At 34.3% G+C, this 15,773-nt stretch overlaps 1 protein-coding gene across 19 annotated transcripts in view; it reads right to left on the reverse strand.

Moving 5' to 3' along the window:
• The window catches only part of LOC105472068 (ankyrin repeat domain-containing protein 30B-like), a 539,363-nt gene that overhangs the window by 393,586 nt on the left and 130,004 nt on the right, over positions 1-15,773 (reverse strand). For 7 of the 19 annotated variants that reach the window (XM_071070104.1, XM_071070103.1, XM_071070105.1 and 4 more), the window contains one exon: positions 8,174-12,052. The exons of the other annotated variants lie outside the window; for them this stretch is intronic. The gene's annotated coding sequence lies outside the window, so the exon portion shown is untranslated. Of the gene's footprint in view, positions 1-8,173; positions 12,053-15,773 lie in introns of those variants that run through there. 19 annotated transcript variants of the gene reach the window in all.

Here is a 15,773-nt window from a genome sequence, read left to right on the forward strand (position 1 = left end):
AAATTAACGTCCCATTCTCCCCCTTCAGAAAATTTACATTTTAATGTGTGTTATATGTTATCAACTTTTCAGCACAGAACCTTAAATACACAAGCGAAGAAAGTGGTACTAGCATAATGTCATGAGAAAACTGGACTGGCAAGAGAATAAGTAAGAATATCATGTGATCTATATTATGATTTATATTTCTTTATATGAACACATAGATTTCAGAAAATTTGTTTGAAAAAAGAATATAGGTTAGAACCAGTTTTCAAAGTTAGTTTGATTTATAACTTTCTAGAATTAGAAAGAAGGAAAGTATTAAATAGCTGCATATTTATAACTTTGATGCCTTTTCAGAAATTAGTATCAGTTTTAAGAATCATTTAATTATAGTTTTCTACTTAATAATGAAATGTGTGGGAGTATTTCAAGCTCCATTGCAAGTGTTTCCATCTGGAGTGTTCTTCTTTACATCTTTTGTATAAGAGGTATTCTCTTGCCGTATGCCAACAAGGTCTGAAATTGTGTACTGTATATAATGGACACTTTAATACCCATGATAATATGATACTTAAAGCCTTCACCATTTTCAGACAAACATGTTTTCCCATATTTTGAGAGACTGTATTTCATAACATATCTGTGACTATAATGTTACAGACATGCCTGGTAAATTTAATGATGTGACAATACGCATCACTAGAGAGGTCTTGTAAAGGAAATACCTCAACACCAGATAAAGGAAGGAGGCTGTACTGGAAGAATATTACATCACCATTAGTAAACAGTATGAAAATGTACATTTTCCCATGACTTCAACTAAAAAACTACGAAAGCAATGCTATTATCTTTTCCCCCAAAAGTTCTTGTTCTAAATATTTAATTCCTATGTGTAATAGATTACATTACTTCTTTACATCCTGTTTATATTTTTATAATACATAAATTTGATTCCGTAAAAATCAACATGTTTCTCAACAGATTGTCTAATTTTGTACTGAAGAAATATGAACTCTGTAGGGAATACTTTATTTTAACAAACTTAAGTGAGGCCATTTATTACCCTCCTCTCAAAAAAAAATGGTAGAAGGGGCTGCCTCTCTTACAGTGTGCGGAAGTGGCCTCTCCCTATATAAAGTATCTTCCAGCCTTTTACTGACCTTTGAACCCTCTACCCCACAGAGAACTGCCAAGGGCAACTTCCTTTGACAAAGAGATACCAGGTCAGACGTGAATGGTCAGAGAGAAAAGGGACAAATCCAAAACATGGGGAGGAAGCTTCTCTACAAGGGCATCCAGAAGCTTAGGGAAAGGGTCTCAGATATTCATGGCTCCACCTCTATTGTTATTATTATTATTGGCTGTTGAAAGAGTTGGGTGGTTTTACGCATATTTTCAAGTATAAACTGTTCAATGTTACATTAGTTTATTATTATTATTATTATTATACTTTAAGTTCTAGGGTACATGTGCATAATGTGCAGGTTTGTTACATATGTATACTTGTGCCATGTTGGTGTGCTGCACCCATCAACTCGTCAGCACCCATCAACTTGTCATTTACATCAGGTATAACTCCCAATGTAATCCCTCCCCCTCCCCACTCCCCATGATAGGCCCCGGTGGGTGATGTTCCCCTTCCCAAGTGCAAGTGATCTCATTGTTCAGTTCCCACCTATGAGTGAGAACATGCGGTGTTTGGTTTTCTGTTCTTGTGATAGTTTGCTGAGAATGATGGTTTCCAGTTGCATCCATGTCCCTACAAAGGACACAAACTCATCCTGTTTTATGGCTCCATAGTATTCCATGGTGTATATATGCCACATTTTCTTAATCCAGTCTGTCACTGATGGACATTTGGGTTGATTCCAAGTCTTTGCTGTTGTGAATAGTGCCGCAATAAACATAAGTGTGCATGTGTCTTTATAGCAGCATGATTTATAAACCTTTGGGTATATACCTAGTAATGGGATGGCTGGGTCATATGGTACTTCTAGTTCTAGATCCTTGAGGAATCGCCATACTGTTTTCCATAATGGTTGAACTAGTTTACAATCCCATCAACAGTGTAAAAGTATTCCTATTTCTCCACATCCTCTCCAGCACCTGTTGTTTCCTGACTTTTTAATGATTGCCATTCTAACTGGCATGAGATGGTATCTCATTGTGGTTTTGATTTGCATTTCTCTGATGGCCAGTGATGATGAGCATTTTTTCATGTGTCTGTTGGCTGTATGAATGTCTTCTTTAGAGAACTGTCTGTTCATATCCTTTGCCCACTTTTTGATGGGGTTGTTTGTTTTTTTCTTGTAAATTTGTTTGAGTTCTTTGTAGGTTCTGGATATTAGCCTTTTGTCAGGTGAGTAGATTGCAAAAATTTTCCCATTCTGTAGGTTGCCTGTTCACTCTGATGGTAGTTTCTTTTGCTGTGCAGAAGCTCTTTAGTTTAATGAGATCCCATTTGTCAATTTTGGCTTTTGTTGTCGTTGCTTTTGGTGTTTTAGACATGAAGTCCTTGCCCATGCCTATGTCCTGAATGATATTACCTAGGTTTTCTTCTAGGGTTTTTATGGTATTAGGTCTAACATTTAAGTCTCTAATCCATCTTGAATTAATTTTCATATAAGGAGTAAGGAAAGGATCCAGTTTCAGCTTTCTACTTATGGCTAGCCAATTTTCCCAGCACCATTTATTAAATAGGGAATCCTTTCCCCATTTCTTGTTTCTCTCAGGTTTCTCAAAGATCAGATGGCTGTAGATGTGTGGTATTATTTCTGAGGACTCTGTTCTGTTCCATTGGTCTATATCTCTGTTTTGGTACCAGTACCATGCTGTTTTGGTTACTGTAGCCTTGTAGTAGAGTTTGAAGTCAGGTAGCGTGATACCTCCAGCTTTGTTCTTTTGACTTAGGATTGTCTTGGCAATGCGGGGTCTTTTTTGGTTCCATATGAACTTTAAAGCAGTTTTTTCCAATTCTGTGAAGAAACTCATTGGTAGCTTGATGGGGATGGCATTGAATCTATAAATAACCTTGGGCAGTATGGCCATTTTCACGATATTGATTCTTCCTATCCATGAGCATGGTATGTTCTTCCATTTGTTTGTGTCCTCTTTTATTTCACTGAGCAGTAGTTTGTAGTTCTCCTTGAAGAGGTCCTTTACATCCCTTGTAAGTTGGATTCCTAGGTATTTTATTCTCTTTGAAGCAATTGTGAATGGAAGTTCATTCATGATTTGGCTCTCTGTTTGACTGTTACTGGTATATAAGAATGCTTGTGATTTTTGCACATTAATTTTGTATCCTGAGGCTTTGCTGAAGTTGCTTATCAGTTTAAGGAGATTTTGGGCTGAGACAATGGAGTTTTCTAAATATACAATCATGTCATCTTTAAACAGGGACAGTTTGACTTCTTCTTTTCCTAACTGAATACCCTTGATTTCTTTCTCTTGCCTGATTGCCCTAGCCAGAACTTCCAACACTATGTTGAATAGGAGTGGTGAGAGAGGGCATCCCTGTCTTGTGCCAGTTTTCAAAGGGAATTTTTCCAGTTTTTGCCCATTCAGTATGATATTGGCGGTGGGTTTGTCATAAATAGCTTATTTTGAGATACGTTCCATGAATACCGAACTTATTGAGTGTTTTTAGCATGAAGGGCTGTTGAATTTTGTGAAAGGCCTTTTCTGCATCTATGGAACAATCATGTGGTTTTTGTCTTTGGTTCTGTTTATATGCTGGATTATGTTTATTGGTTTGTGTATGTTGAACCAGTCTTACATCGCAGGGATGAAGCCCACTTGATCATGGTGTATAAGCTTTTTGATGTGCTGCTGGATCCGGTTTGCCAGTATTTTATTGAGGATTTTTACATCGATGTTCATCAGGGTTATTGGTCTAAAATTCTCTTTTTTTGTTGTGTCTCTGCCAGGCTTTGGTATCAGGATGATGTTGGCCTCATAAAATGAGTTAGGGAGGATTCCCTCTTTTTCTATTGATTGGAATAGTTTCAGAAGGAATGGTACCAACTCCTCCTTGTACCTCTGGTAGAATTCAGCTGTGAATCCATCTGGTCCTGGACTTTTTTTGGTTGGTAGGCTATTAATTATTGCCTCAATTTCAGAGCCTGCTATTGGTCTATTCAGGGATTCAATTTCTTCCTGGTTTAGTCTTGGAAGACTGTAAGTGTCCAGGAAATTATCCATTTCTTCTAGATTTTCTAGTTTATTTGCATAGAGGTGTTTATAGTATTCTCTGATGGTAGTTTGTATTTCTGTGGGATCAGTGGTGATATCCCCTTTATCATATTTTATTGCATCTATTTGATTCTTCTCTCTTTTCTTCTTTATTAGTCTTGCTAGCGGTCTATCAATTTTGTTGATCTTTTCAAAAAACCAACTCCTGGATTCATTGATTTTTTGGAGGGTTTTTTTGTATCTCTATCTCCTTCAGTTCTGCTCTGATCTTAGTTATTTCTTGCCTCCTGCTAGCTTTTGAATGTGTTTGCTCTTGCTTCTCTAGTTCTTTTAATTGTGATGTTACAGTGTCAATTTTAGATCTTTCCAGCTTTCTCTTGTGGGCATTTAGTGCTATAAATTTCCCTCTACACACTGCTTTAAATGTGTCCCAGAGATTCTGGTATATTGTATCATTGTTCTCATTGGTTTCAAAGAACATCTTTATTTCTGCCTTCATTTATGTACCCAGTAGTCATTCAGGAGCAGGTTATTCAGTTTACTTGTAGTTGAGCAGTTTTGATTGAGTTTCTTTGTCCTGAGTTCTAGTTTGATTGCACTGTGGTCTGAGAGACAGTTTGTTATAATTTCTGTTCTTGTATATTTGCTGAGGAGTGCTTTACTTCCAATTATGTGGTCAATTTTGGAATAAGTGTGATGTGGTGCTGAGAAGAATGTATATTCTGTTGATTTGGGGTGGAGAGTTCTGTAGATGTCTATTAGGTCTGCTTGCTGCAGAGATGAGTTCAATTCCTGGATATCCTTGTTAACTTTCTGTCTCATTGATCTGTTTAATGTTGACAGTGGGGTGTTGAAGTCTCCCATTATTATTGTATGGGAGTCTATGTCTCTTTGTAAGTCTCTAGGGACTTGCTTTATGAATCTGGGTGCTCCTGTATTGGGTGCATATATATTTAGGATAGTTAGCTCTTCCTGTTGAATTGATCCCTTTACCATTATGTAATGGCCTTCTTTGTCTCTTTTGATCTTTGATGGTTTAAAGTCTGTTTTATCAGAGACTAGTATTGCAACCCCTGCTTTTTTTTCATTTGCTTGGTAGATCTTCCTCCATCCCTTTATTTTGAGCCTATGTATGTCTCTGCATGTGAGATGGGTCTCCTGAATACAGCAAACTGATGTATTTATCCAGTTTGCCAGTCTGTGTCTTTTAATTGGAGTATTTAGTCCATTTACATTTAAGGTTAATATTGTTATATGTGAACTTTATCCTGCCATTATGATATTAACTGGTTATTTTGCTCGTTAGTTCATGCAGTTTCTTCCTAGCCTCGATGGTCTTTACATTTTGGCATGTTTTTGCAATGACTGGTACCGGTTGTTCCTTTCCATGTTTAGTGCTTCCTTCAGGGTCTCTTGTAAGGCAGGCCTGGTGGTGACAAAATGTCTAAGCATTTGTTTATCTGTAAAGGATTTTATTTCTCCTTCACTTATGAAACTTAGTTTGGCTGGATATGCAATTCTGGGTTTAAAATTCTTTTCTTTAAGAATGTTGAATATTGGCCCCCACTCTCTTCTGGCTTGTAGAGTTTCTGCCGAGAGATCCGCTATTAGTCTGATGGGTTTCCCTTTGTAGGTAACCCGACCCTTCTCTCTGGCTACCCTTAAGATTTTTTCCTTCATTTCATAAGTCCTTTTCAATTTTGTTATATCTTTCCTATTAAATCCACACATTTCTCATATTTCTCTTAATCGAAATTCAGAATTATTATTTCCAATCAAGCACCTCATACAGTACCTGGCACAAATTATGGAAGGCAAAAGGAGATAAAAGAATCTTCATGACATCAGTCACTGTTCTATTCAGTGAGAAAAGGTTGTTGGTGATGGCTTTGAGGTATGTGTAGCTTATGAGATATTAAACATTGCCAGAGGAAATACAGAAGCTTAATAAACTGCTAACCAATTTTATGAATAATACTAAATCAAAAGTTATATTAGCTCCTTATAGGGTAAAATATATAAATACTACACTGACACTTTTTTCTTTATAAATAGAAGGTGAGAAAATTATACATGGGAGAAAATAATGTATCCACAATTTTTAGGAAATTAGCAAGGCTCTGGCATAAACAATAGTTTTTAAACGATTTCCCATAAAAATCTAAAATACTACAGAGGACATAGCAGTATTAATGGATAATGATGTCACAGCTTCAGAGCCTCCATCCTTTCTTTAGCAAGTTAGCTCTTCTTGTACCTGTTCTGTTTTATACAATATGGTTGTATCTAACTTTTTTTAAAAAAAGTTCTGTTCTTCTAAAAAATTTCAAGCTATGAAAGTCACTGATTAAGTCAAACTCCTTCATTTTACAAAAGAGGCAACACAAACTCAGAGCACTTATGTCTTACTGTAGGTCACAAAGCCAATTAGCTCCAGGCCAGAAATGGGCTTTAGGTCTTCTGTCTGAGACTGGCATTTGATGCCAGTGATTTCCTCCATATTTAGGAGAAATGTATACATTTAAAAATATAACTCAGAGAAAATGCGTGCATATGGTAAAACTGTCTTGTAGCTCAGACATGTTTAGGTGCAATAGGTTAAAAAGTAGCTGTCCAGCTAAATAGTGAATTCTAAAATTATGAATACAAAGTAAGCAATAGAAATTAATATCATAACATCTCTGAGTGACAGTCAACATAATCAATTTGTAAAAAACAAGTTTGTTAAACTCCAAAAAAAAAAAAAAAAAAAAAGAAAAAGGAAAAAAAGGAACTCAAAGGAGAAAAACTTTATCAAGCCAGGTGATATTGAGAAAATTCTTAGAAAAACTATTAATTTTCTCCAAACAAGACTTGACTTACCAAAATCAATTAATAAATGAATTATCCATGTTCTGGGTTATTTTTAGCAAAATTGAAGACACAAAACAGATTTCTCTTCACCATCTAGCATACTTCTATCTAACCTCTTGTCATTAATTGGTACATACAAAGAAAGATTTGAACTTAATTTCAAGGATAACTTAAACCCATGCACAAATAATTGGTGAGCCTTCATTTCCCTGGCTTCAAGTTTCCATGTGAGGGCTCATGCTGTCTCTACTTTCCTCTTGGGAGGAGGGAAGATTTATGTAATGAGTAAATTTGGGCAAAGCACATTGAGTGTATTTGTTTGGCTTTGAGTCTCTTTGCAAACGTGTGTCTGCCTACAGTGACATGAGTTTGGATTGGCTGTCATCTCTGCAGGAAGCTGCCTGCTCCTGTGGCAGTGTCAAGCATCTCTTTCTTCCACTTGCAACAGTGTGTAAGAGCCTAGTCTGAGAAGAAATGTTCAGAAGCTCACTGTGGCTGCACATCTGAGCCACATCTTCCCATGAGTTGTCATAAGTCAGCAATAAAGCTGGTATGTTGATGTCTATCCGTCTGATTCTTATGTTCTGAACTCAGAGAAAAAATAGGAGCATCATTTGCAGCCTACCCCACCACAGCCCCACCAAGATGGCTACATAATACTTGTAAAAATGTTTCCTACTTCCTTGACTTTGTAACTTTATATTCTTCAACACAACCCCCCGTGTTAACAAGAGAAAAGGCTAGAAGAAAGATTGTAAATAAAGAAATATAGTGAAATCAGGCCGGGCGCAGTGGCCTGTAATCCCAGCACTTTGGGAGGCTGAGGTGGGAGGATCACGAGGTCAGGAGATCGAGACCATCCTGGCTAACATGGTGAAATCCCATCTCTACTAAAAATACAAAAAATTAGCCAGGTGTGGTGGCAGGCGACTGTAGCCCCAGCCACTTGGGAGGCTGAGGCAGGAGAAGGGCGTGAACCTGGGAGGCGGAGCTTGCTGTGAGCCAATATCATGCCACTGTACTCCAGCCTGGGTGACAGAGCAAGAGTCTGTCTCAAAAAAAAAAAAAAAAAAAAAGAAAGAAAAAAAAAAAAAGAAAGAAATAAAGAAATATAGTAAAATCAATCACAATAGTAAAGCCCAACAAATACAATGTTCACTATTTCAACAATAACTTAGTGACAGGCTACTGTTACATTGTACCTGATATTATAAGTTTAAAAATATTGCTGTATTGTCTTTTTGAGACCAATTTGATAAATACATATACATCACACACATACTTTTCCATAATTAATATATTTTCAAGTAACCATGTTTTTAAATTAAAATGTAATATCATTCTGTATTTTAAGGAGCAGTCAAGTTTTATGACAGTAATTATGCACTCCCATGTAGTATAATCACATAAGTTTGCACATTTAAACCACTGCAATTCAAGATCAAAGTATCAATAATGTCTGAAGGCAATTATACTTGCTAGTTTGCGAGTATTAAATACATGCACTGTGCCACAGAGAAAGAAAATGGGGAATACTTCATTGACCAAAGACCTGATAGATTAAGCATAGATCCACACATATATTTAAAGTGCAACTCAACGTTCTGTGGAAAATGTGCAACTCAACATTCTGATATGACAGTGTTCCACCATGTGACACAAAGTTCCACCATGTGGCACAATGTTCCATCATGCAACACAATGTTCCACCATGCAACACAATGTTCCACCATGTAAAAAGCTACAGTCTTAGGAATATGGTTTTAGCTTGGACATATCTATATAACTACATTTAGAAAAGAAGTTGCTAAACTGAATGAACATTTGAGAAATAGAAAAGTTACTTAAATAAATTATTAGAAACTTTTTGAGTCAGTAATGTACTGGAAGTCCAAATCCAATCAATGTAGAAACGAGTCTTCCTCTCTCAAACATTTAAAAAACATGTACCAAGTGACTACTGGGTGCCATACATTGTCTTAGACACACAGGTACTATACAACTTTCAAACCTAAAAAAAAAACTTTAAACCAGCTAAGTCTTATCTTTCATTAATGTGGTATAAAGTGAAGATTTCAGTTATCACAAAAACATTCTATGTGCAAAAGGATCCAATGACTGATGTATTTTTGAAGCTAATTTTAATTTTTGAATTTTACAATATAATTTTTAAAAGAACCAATAAAATTATAAAATTCCTTCCCATATATGGAACAAAGCATCTCAGAATTTAAATAAAAACAAAGTAAACGTTTGGAAAAAGTATACATAGTTATCTATGATAGCTATCATAGTGTTAAGTGGTAAGGCTAAACTTAATGTGTTGGTGACAGGTGCAAGAACTGGCAAAAGAGATCAACATAGAGAACACTGGCTTTGACATCTAGCACAACTTCCATCACATGCAACAAAAATGAGGTATAATCAGTTTCTCTACAGTTTAAAAAATGGCCTAAGAAAGAACTTCAAATTAACAATATTCCAAAATATCACAACCTTGTAAATAAAGAAGATAAATACATTCAGTATCAATGCGATTTTAACATATTTTATGTTAGATTTAGATATTTTAACATTTTGCTTTCTAGAATTATAGCCAAAAATGTCTAAATATCTTCTTGTTTGGAATGCTCCCTCCAGAAACCTACCTTTTGTATTATTTTAGATAATCTGTACCAACTCTCATAGTATTATTAGATGTTTTCCTAGTAGAAATAATTAAATTTTAGCAACTCTAGTAGGCACCTTTTTTCTGTATCTCTAAGAGTTTTGTAAACAATTACATAAGAACTTTTTCAGGTCATTCTAAAGAAGTTATGAAAACATGTCACTGAATCTTCATAGAATTATTAAGCCAAACATGATTTGGCAAACCAATTGCCCACAAAGGAACCCTGCACTCTTTGGAACTACTAATGAAGTTTAAGATGAACTGTCTTTCAACATATCTGGAAATACTAAAAATAAATAGCACTTTGCCCCCTAAAAACTAAGAGAAAATATTTTCTCAAAAATCTTTGCTTGCACTACATTTGTATTTATACATGCTTTCATTATCTTGTGAAATTATACATGAGCTGATTATTCTGGAAAAAAAAGATAAGAAAATTTCATATGTGCATCATGATTAAACTTCACAGTAGTATTTAACATTCTTCCTCTTTTTGTACCCAGAAGTGCAGTTTTATGACCCTGAAGCACTTAGACCCTGATCATATCACTCTTTTTTCAGAAAAATAAAACTAAGCTATCAAAATAATTAAAAACTCAGCTAGCTAGGATCATCTAATTTATGTATTAAAACAATCGTTTAATTGTTCCCCTTTATTTAGCAGCAATGCTGTCTGAGAAAGTTTAGATTTGCTCCTCTAGAATTTTTTAGAATATGAAGCCAGGTAAAGAAAAAAATTTCATTACATAAGCATACACTACTTTTCTCTGCATTAAAGAGACTGTGAAATCACCATCAAAACTATAAGCCAATGTGCATTGATTGAAATGGGTATTTCAGTGACAGTGATACACATTGAAAACTAGTTGCTACCTATTTATTTTAGTTCAAAAAATTGTGGGTTTTTTAATAATTTATTTTGTTTTTGTTTTTTTTTCTCAACAGGGACTCACTAAGTTGCCCAGGCTGGAGGGCATTGGCTATTTATAGCTGTAATTATGATACACTACAGCCTGTAAATCTTGGGCTCAAGTGATTATTTTGCCTACTCAGCCTCCTAAGTAGCTAGGATGACTGCACACAGTTTTAAAATTTCTCCCCCAGTCAAAAAATGGAGTATCTATCTATCTATCTATCTATCTATCTATCTATCTATCTATCCATAATCAATGCTTTAATTTATATATCTTGTCATTGCTGGCATCATTTTGGGATCTCCAGAAATGGATTCTCACTATGAATAAAATCACCTGGTTGGATTGTAAGATGTCTGCTACATCATCAAGGTAAATGGGAACCCTGCACAGCTTTATGGAATTCTGTGTAGAAAGAAGGTAATGGTTTATGTGTGGTTGTAGTTGCCATTAAAAGACTCAATATCATTGCCATATTAGTCATCAGTAATTCAAGTGATAGACATAAGTGAACATCATTTTAAAAATTTAAAGAGTTGAATGATTTAGCTATTTTCAAGCTATTGTAAAATTGCACAGCAATAACAGAGAGTTTACAAAAACTGAGAAAAAAAGTGATGTAGGTATAATGGCAATTAAAGACCCAGTCTTGTGTAAAAAAATTATAAGACTTTTAACTTAAAAACAAAACAAAAATGAATCCTTTAAGTGTTCCACGTTTATTTACTTCATAAATGTATTTATTTTAGATTACTTTAAATAATGAACATCTACATGTGATTAACTGTTTGGATATCAAACATTCACTTCTGATTAGGGGCACAAAACTTGAGATGGTACAGGAAAACATTAAAAGTGTTATGAACAACAGTTAAACTCAAACCAATCAGAAAGTAAGCCAAAACATCTCAAAGTATATATTTAGTTACTAGGGAATAATATTCACTTTCTAAAATGTAACTGAAATGCAGTTTTTAAAGCAATTCAAAATGTGTTACTTAAGTTTATTGAATGAAGTTAACAAATAGGTATTTCATAAAAATGAGAGCTCCAGGGACTTTTAGTAAAATTTCTGATTTCTTTCTTTGTTAACACAGGTAATGTTGACCATTATTTAACACACGAGTCAATTAACTCAGTATTTCACCTACTTAAAAACAAGAATTGCATCAGAAATCTGAAAACCAAAGGAAGAAAGATAATACAACTAATCTTGAACAAGTAGGTCTTCGCACTGTTATTTTATGTCGTAGGCTTCAGGAAGAAATCATGAATTTTTCTTCTAAAATAAGTATTCTGTCGACTCAAACTATTGGTAAGATTTCCAACACAAGGTAATTCTAGGACTGGCCTCCTAGCATGAGTTGTGAATAAAGATCTGGTCTGTTGTTTCTCCAAAAGAAGTTTCTTACTGGTCTCTGCTTGTCTCTCATGAGTTCTATGAAGATTGCAAAAGAAAAAGCTTAGTATTTTATTTTATCCTACATAATTAGAAAAGGACTTGTATTTAAAAAGAAAACCCTTCTATAAGAATAAATAACATTTCCCATTAAACCGTACTTTAACAACGAAGATGTGTGAGAGCATGCCTAATGTATGTAATTATAGGTTTTAAATTGTTCTTAAAAAGTACATATATATTTTAGGAGAATTTCTAACAAAAAGTTTTTTATTTTGCCTGCCATGACTATTCACTATGTAGAAACATATCAAAATGTCATGTTGTATTTCTTAAATACATACAATTAAGAAACTAAAACTAAAAAAGCTATAAATATGTGTTTATTAAACCAGTTTAAAGATTTAAAAAAATTATCCCTCAAATATATTTTCAGGCGCTTGATTTAACATTTCTTGTACATTTTCACACATTATTTGGGATCAATTAAGCATTTGACACTGAGAAGTAATTCACACAAACAACTCCTAGGGGAGACAAAAAGAACTAAAACAGCTTCAAAGGCAGTCAGCTACTAACATTGTGACCAAGGCATCGGAGGTGGGGCCTGTGCCTTCTGTCTTCCACACACACCCTCAGGCTAACAAAAGTGTTATTTTTAACCATTTTGTGAATTATACATCCCTTAATCTCTGTATTAGTAATTCCCCATTTCACAAGGATGTTTTTATAAAGAATGAGAAAACTATGCAGGGTGTTTTCTCAGGGTGCTGTCTAATGATAATTCCCGAGATCACTACCAAAGAAAGTTAATTTACCAACTGCCAGAAAGTGAAATGTAGTAGTAATTGTACTTGACCATTTTGGTCTCAATTTTAATCCTCCAAACAATAGTTAAACTTATTAGTATTTCTATTTGGGGACATGCTGAAAAGCCATTTAATGACAATACTACTGTCTGAATTAAATGCTTCAAAAATACTTAGCTGAAAGACTAATAGATCAGGTTGACTAGATGTGAATCTGAAGGGGAAAAAAAGCCATATAAAACCAACAAATGTGGAAGAGACATAAACTCTCCTGGACAAACATTTGAAAGCTCAGTTGATTTACTAACATCATGTTTCCATAATTATATTATCTAGTTAACTTTCACTTCCCACTGATGTTGTGACCCTGTCTCACTAAAAATTAATCTTTTGAGGTAAATTAATGAGCTTATTTTCTATAATTATATTTTGACTGACTAGTTCATTTGCAACAAATCCCTAAATTTTAATTCCTCTAAATAGAGGTGCTTATATTTTTCTAATTCTGTTTTATTAAAGTCTTCTACAGTTTTCATTTTGGAGAGTTCAGATTCCAGATCTTTAACTATCAGCTCCATCTTATTTATTGAAACAATACCATGCTCTCTTAAGTGCTATAGGTTTCCTTGAGTTTCTGCTTGTGTTTAAACAAATTAAAAGTACAGTAACAAACAATTTAATTGGACATTTAAAAATAACTAAAAGAGTATAATTAATTTGTTTGTAACACATTGGATAAAAGCTTGAGGTGACAAATACCCCATTTACCCTAATGTGATTATTATGCATCTCATGCCTGTATTAAAATGTCTCATGTAACCCATACATATATATGTGTATATATATGTACACAGACACCTACTGTGTACCCACAAAAATTAAAATTAAAAAGAAAACAAATCAAAACGGTATATTTTAAAGTAATTATAAGCTTCATAATTATTGTATGTTTGTTTCCTTTTGTTTTAAGTCAGTGATTCAGAAAGCAATTTTAAATACATGAATGAGAAGCTGAAGCTTAAAATACTTATCAGCAATATTTACTAAATTGATAATAGCTAATACCTAGATAGGAGGATAAGTTCTGGTGTTCTGTGGCATTGTAGGGTGAATACATTTAGCTATAATTTATGGTATGCTTTCAAAAAGCTAGAAGAGAGGATTGGAAATGTTCCCAACAGAAACAAATAATAAATGTTTGAGGTATTGAATATACTAGTTATCCTGATTTGAGCATTACACAGTATATACATATATAGAGGAGATATAACTGTTACTTTATGTCCCATAAACATGTATGTACATGTCAACTAAAAATATAAAAAAATTCATCTCGTTAAAAAAATAATAATACGGGTCAAACTTAGTGACTTACAGCTAATTAATAGTATGTGGCCTGACCATCCTCACTCAAAACAGGGGAAGGGGGTACCAAGGGCAAGCAGTTTGAGATAGAGAGCCTTTTCTAAGCTAATGCTGCAAATCTCATGGTGTAACTCTTACCATATTCCATTTATTCAAAGCAAGTTCCATTTATGAATGCCTAGAAGCTCCAATGTAGGTGATCTGGCTGCCTGCCATAGCCAACGTTCCAGGCAATGACCAGCATTAACAACAAGACACACAGCTGAGCAAACCTTCAGATTATTGTACTTTCCCAGTCTTTGAGCTGTCCCCAGGAAAGATAAGGAACAGTGACAAGCTGTCCTGGCCAAGCTTCTCCCAAATGGCAGATTTATTAATGCAACAAATGTTGTTTTAACCCACTAAATTGTGGGTGATTGTTAGGAAACAATAAAAATAAAAATTGATTTAAAAAATTACAATAGAAAACTTACACAGTAGGAACTAGTCACCTTTAAAGTATGATCTAATAGAGGTTGATATTAATTTTTTCATGTCAAACTATGCTAATGAGAAGCAGTAGAAAAGTAGAAGACAGACAGACATAAGAGCTACTGAGGAGGAAGATTTCCTAAAATTCCTTTTAATTAAAAATTCTTATTACTAGGCAAGTGTGCTTCTTTAGGATTTCCACTCAAGTTAGGAAATTAGTAAGGCAGGGAAGCAAAGAGGCAAGTTTTGAAGTGCAACAGCTAGAAAACTAAAAATATTTGGTTTAACAATCAAAATCAGACATTATCTGATTTCATAGAAGTAAAATCTTAAGAAAGCTAAGCAGCAGAGTATGAAGTAATCAATCTGGCATTCATTATTCATTTTCCTTTCCTCAATGAGAAAATAAAGAGAACATTATAAAATCATTTTTGATCATCTCAGAAGTAAAATAAATGTAGTGGGTTTTGAATGTTAATAAATGCAATTTACCCTTCACTGTACTTCAAGTTTGTCTATACGAAGAAGTTAAGACCATTTAATCTTTATGTTGTACCACAATCCTTCTTCATATCATACAAAAAATATTAGCTTTGATATTTTGAAATTTAAACAACTAATTTCACTATTGTCTCTTATAAATTGCCTGAACATAACCTATTTTTTAGTGCTGAACTTCTGAAACTTTTTATTTGAATAGGATAAAATATTTATTCCAAAAAAATGTATGAAGCTATAAAATATAGCTGTGCATCTTGATCTATTTAAGCAGAGGGAAGTAGTTACAGAGAATTGTGATTTCTGAGAATGCAGGAACTGTACCAAGAAAAGATCATCCCAGGTGTTATACATAAGAATCAGGTGCCAGGTCAAAAGAGGATCTACCTGTGAACTGCAAGATGATGAATTAGCTCCATTTCCAATGAGAAAAGCTTATAGCCTGGACTGACTCTTCTTCTCCCAGGATGGATAACATCTACAGATGACTGTGCAAATTACAATGAGTTAATAAAACCTAATGCATGAAATAGTAGACTGTAAGAAGATGATGTGACCAAGATTAGATGGAAATGGGACTCAAGAGAGAGGCATTCAATGAGAGACTAAAGGTTCGA

This window comes from Macaca nemestrina, chromosome 9, assembly GCF_043159975.1.
Source record: "Macaca nemestrina isolate mMacNem1 chromosome 9, mMacNem.hap1, whole genome shotgun sequence".
In the NCBI taxonomy this organism is placed as follows: Eukaryota; Metazoa; Chordata; class Mammalia; order Primates; family Cercopithecidae; genus Macaca; species Macaca nemestrina.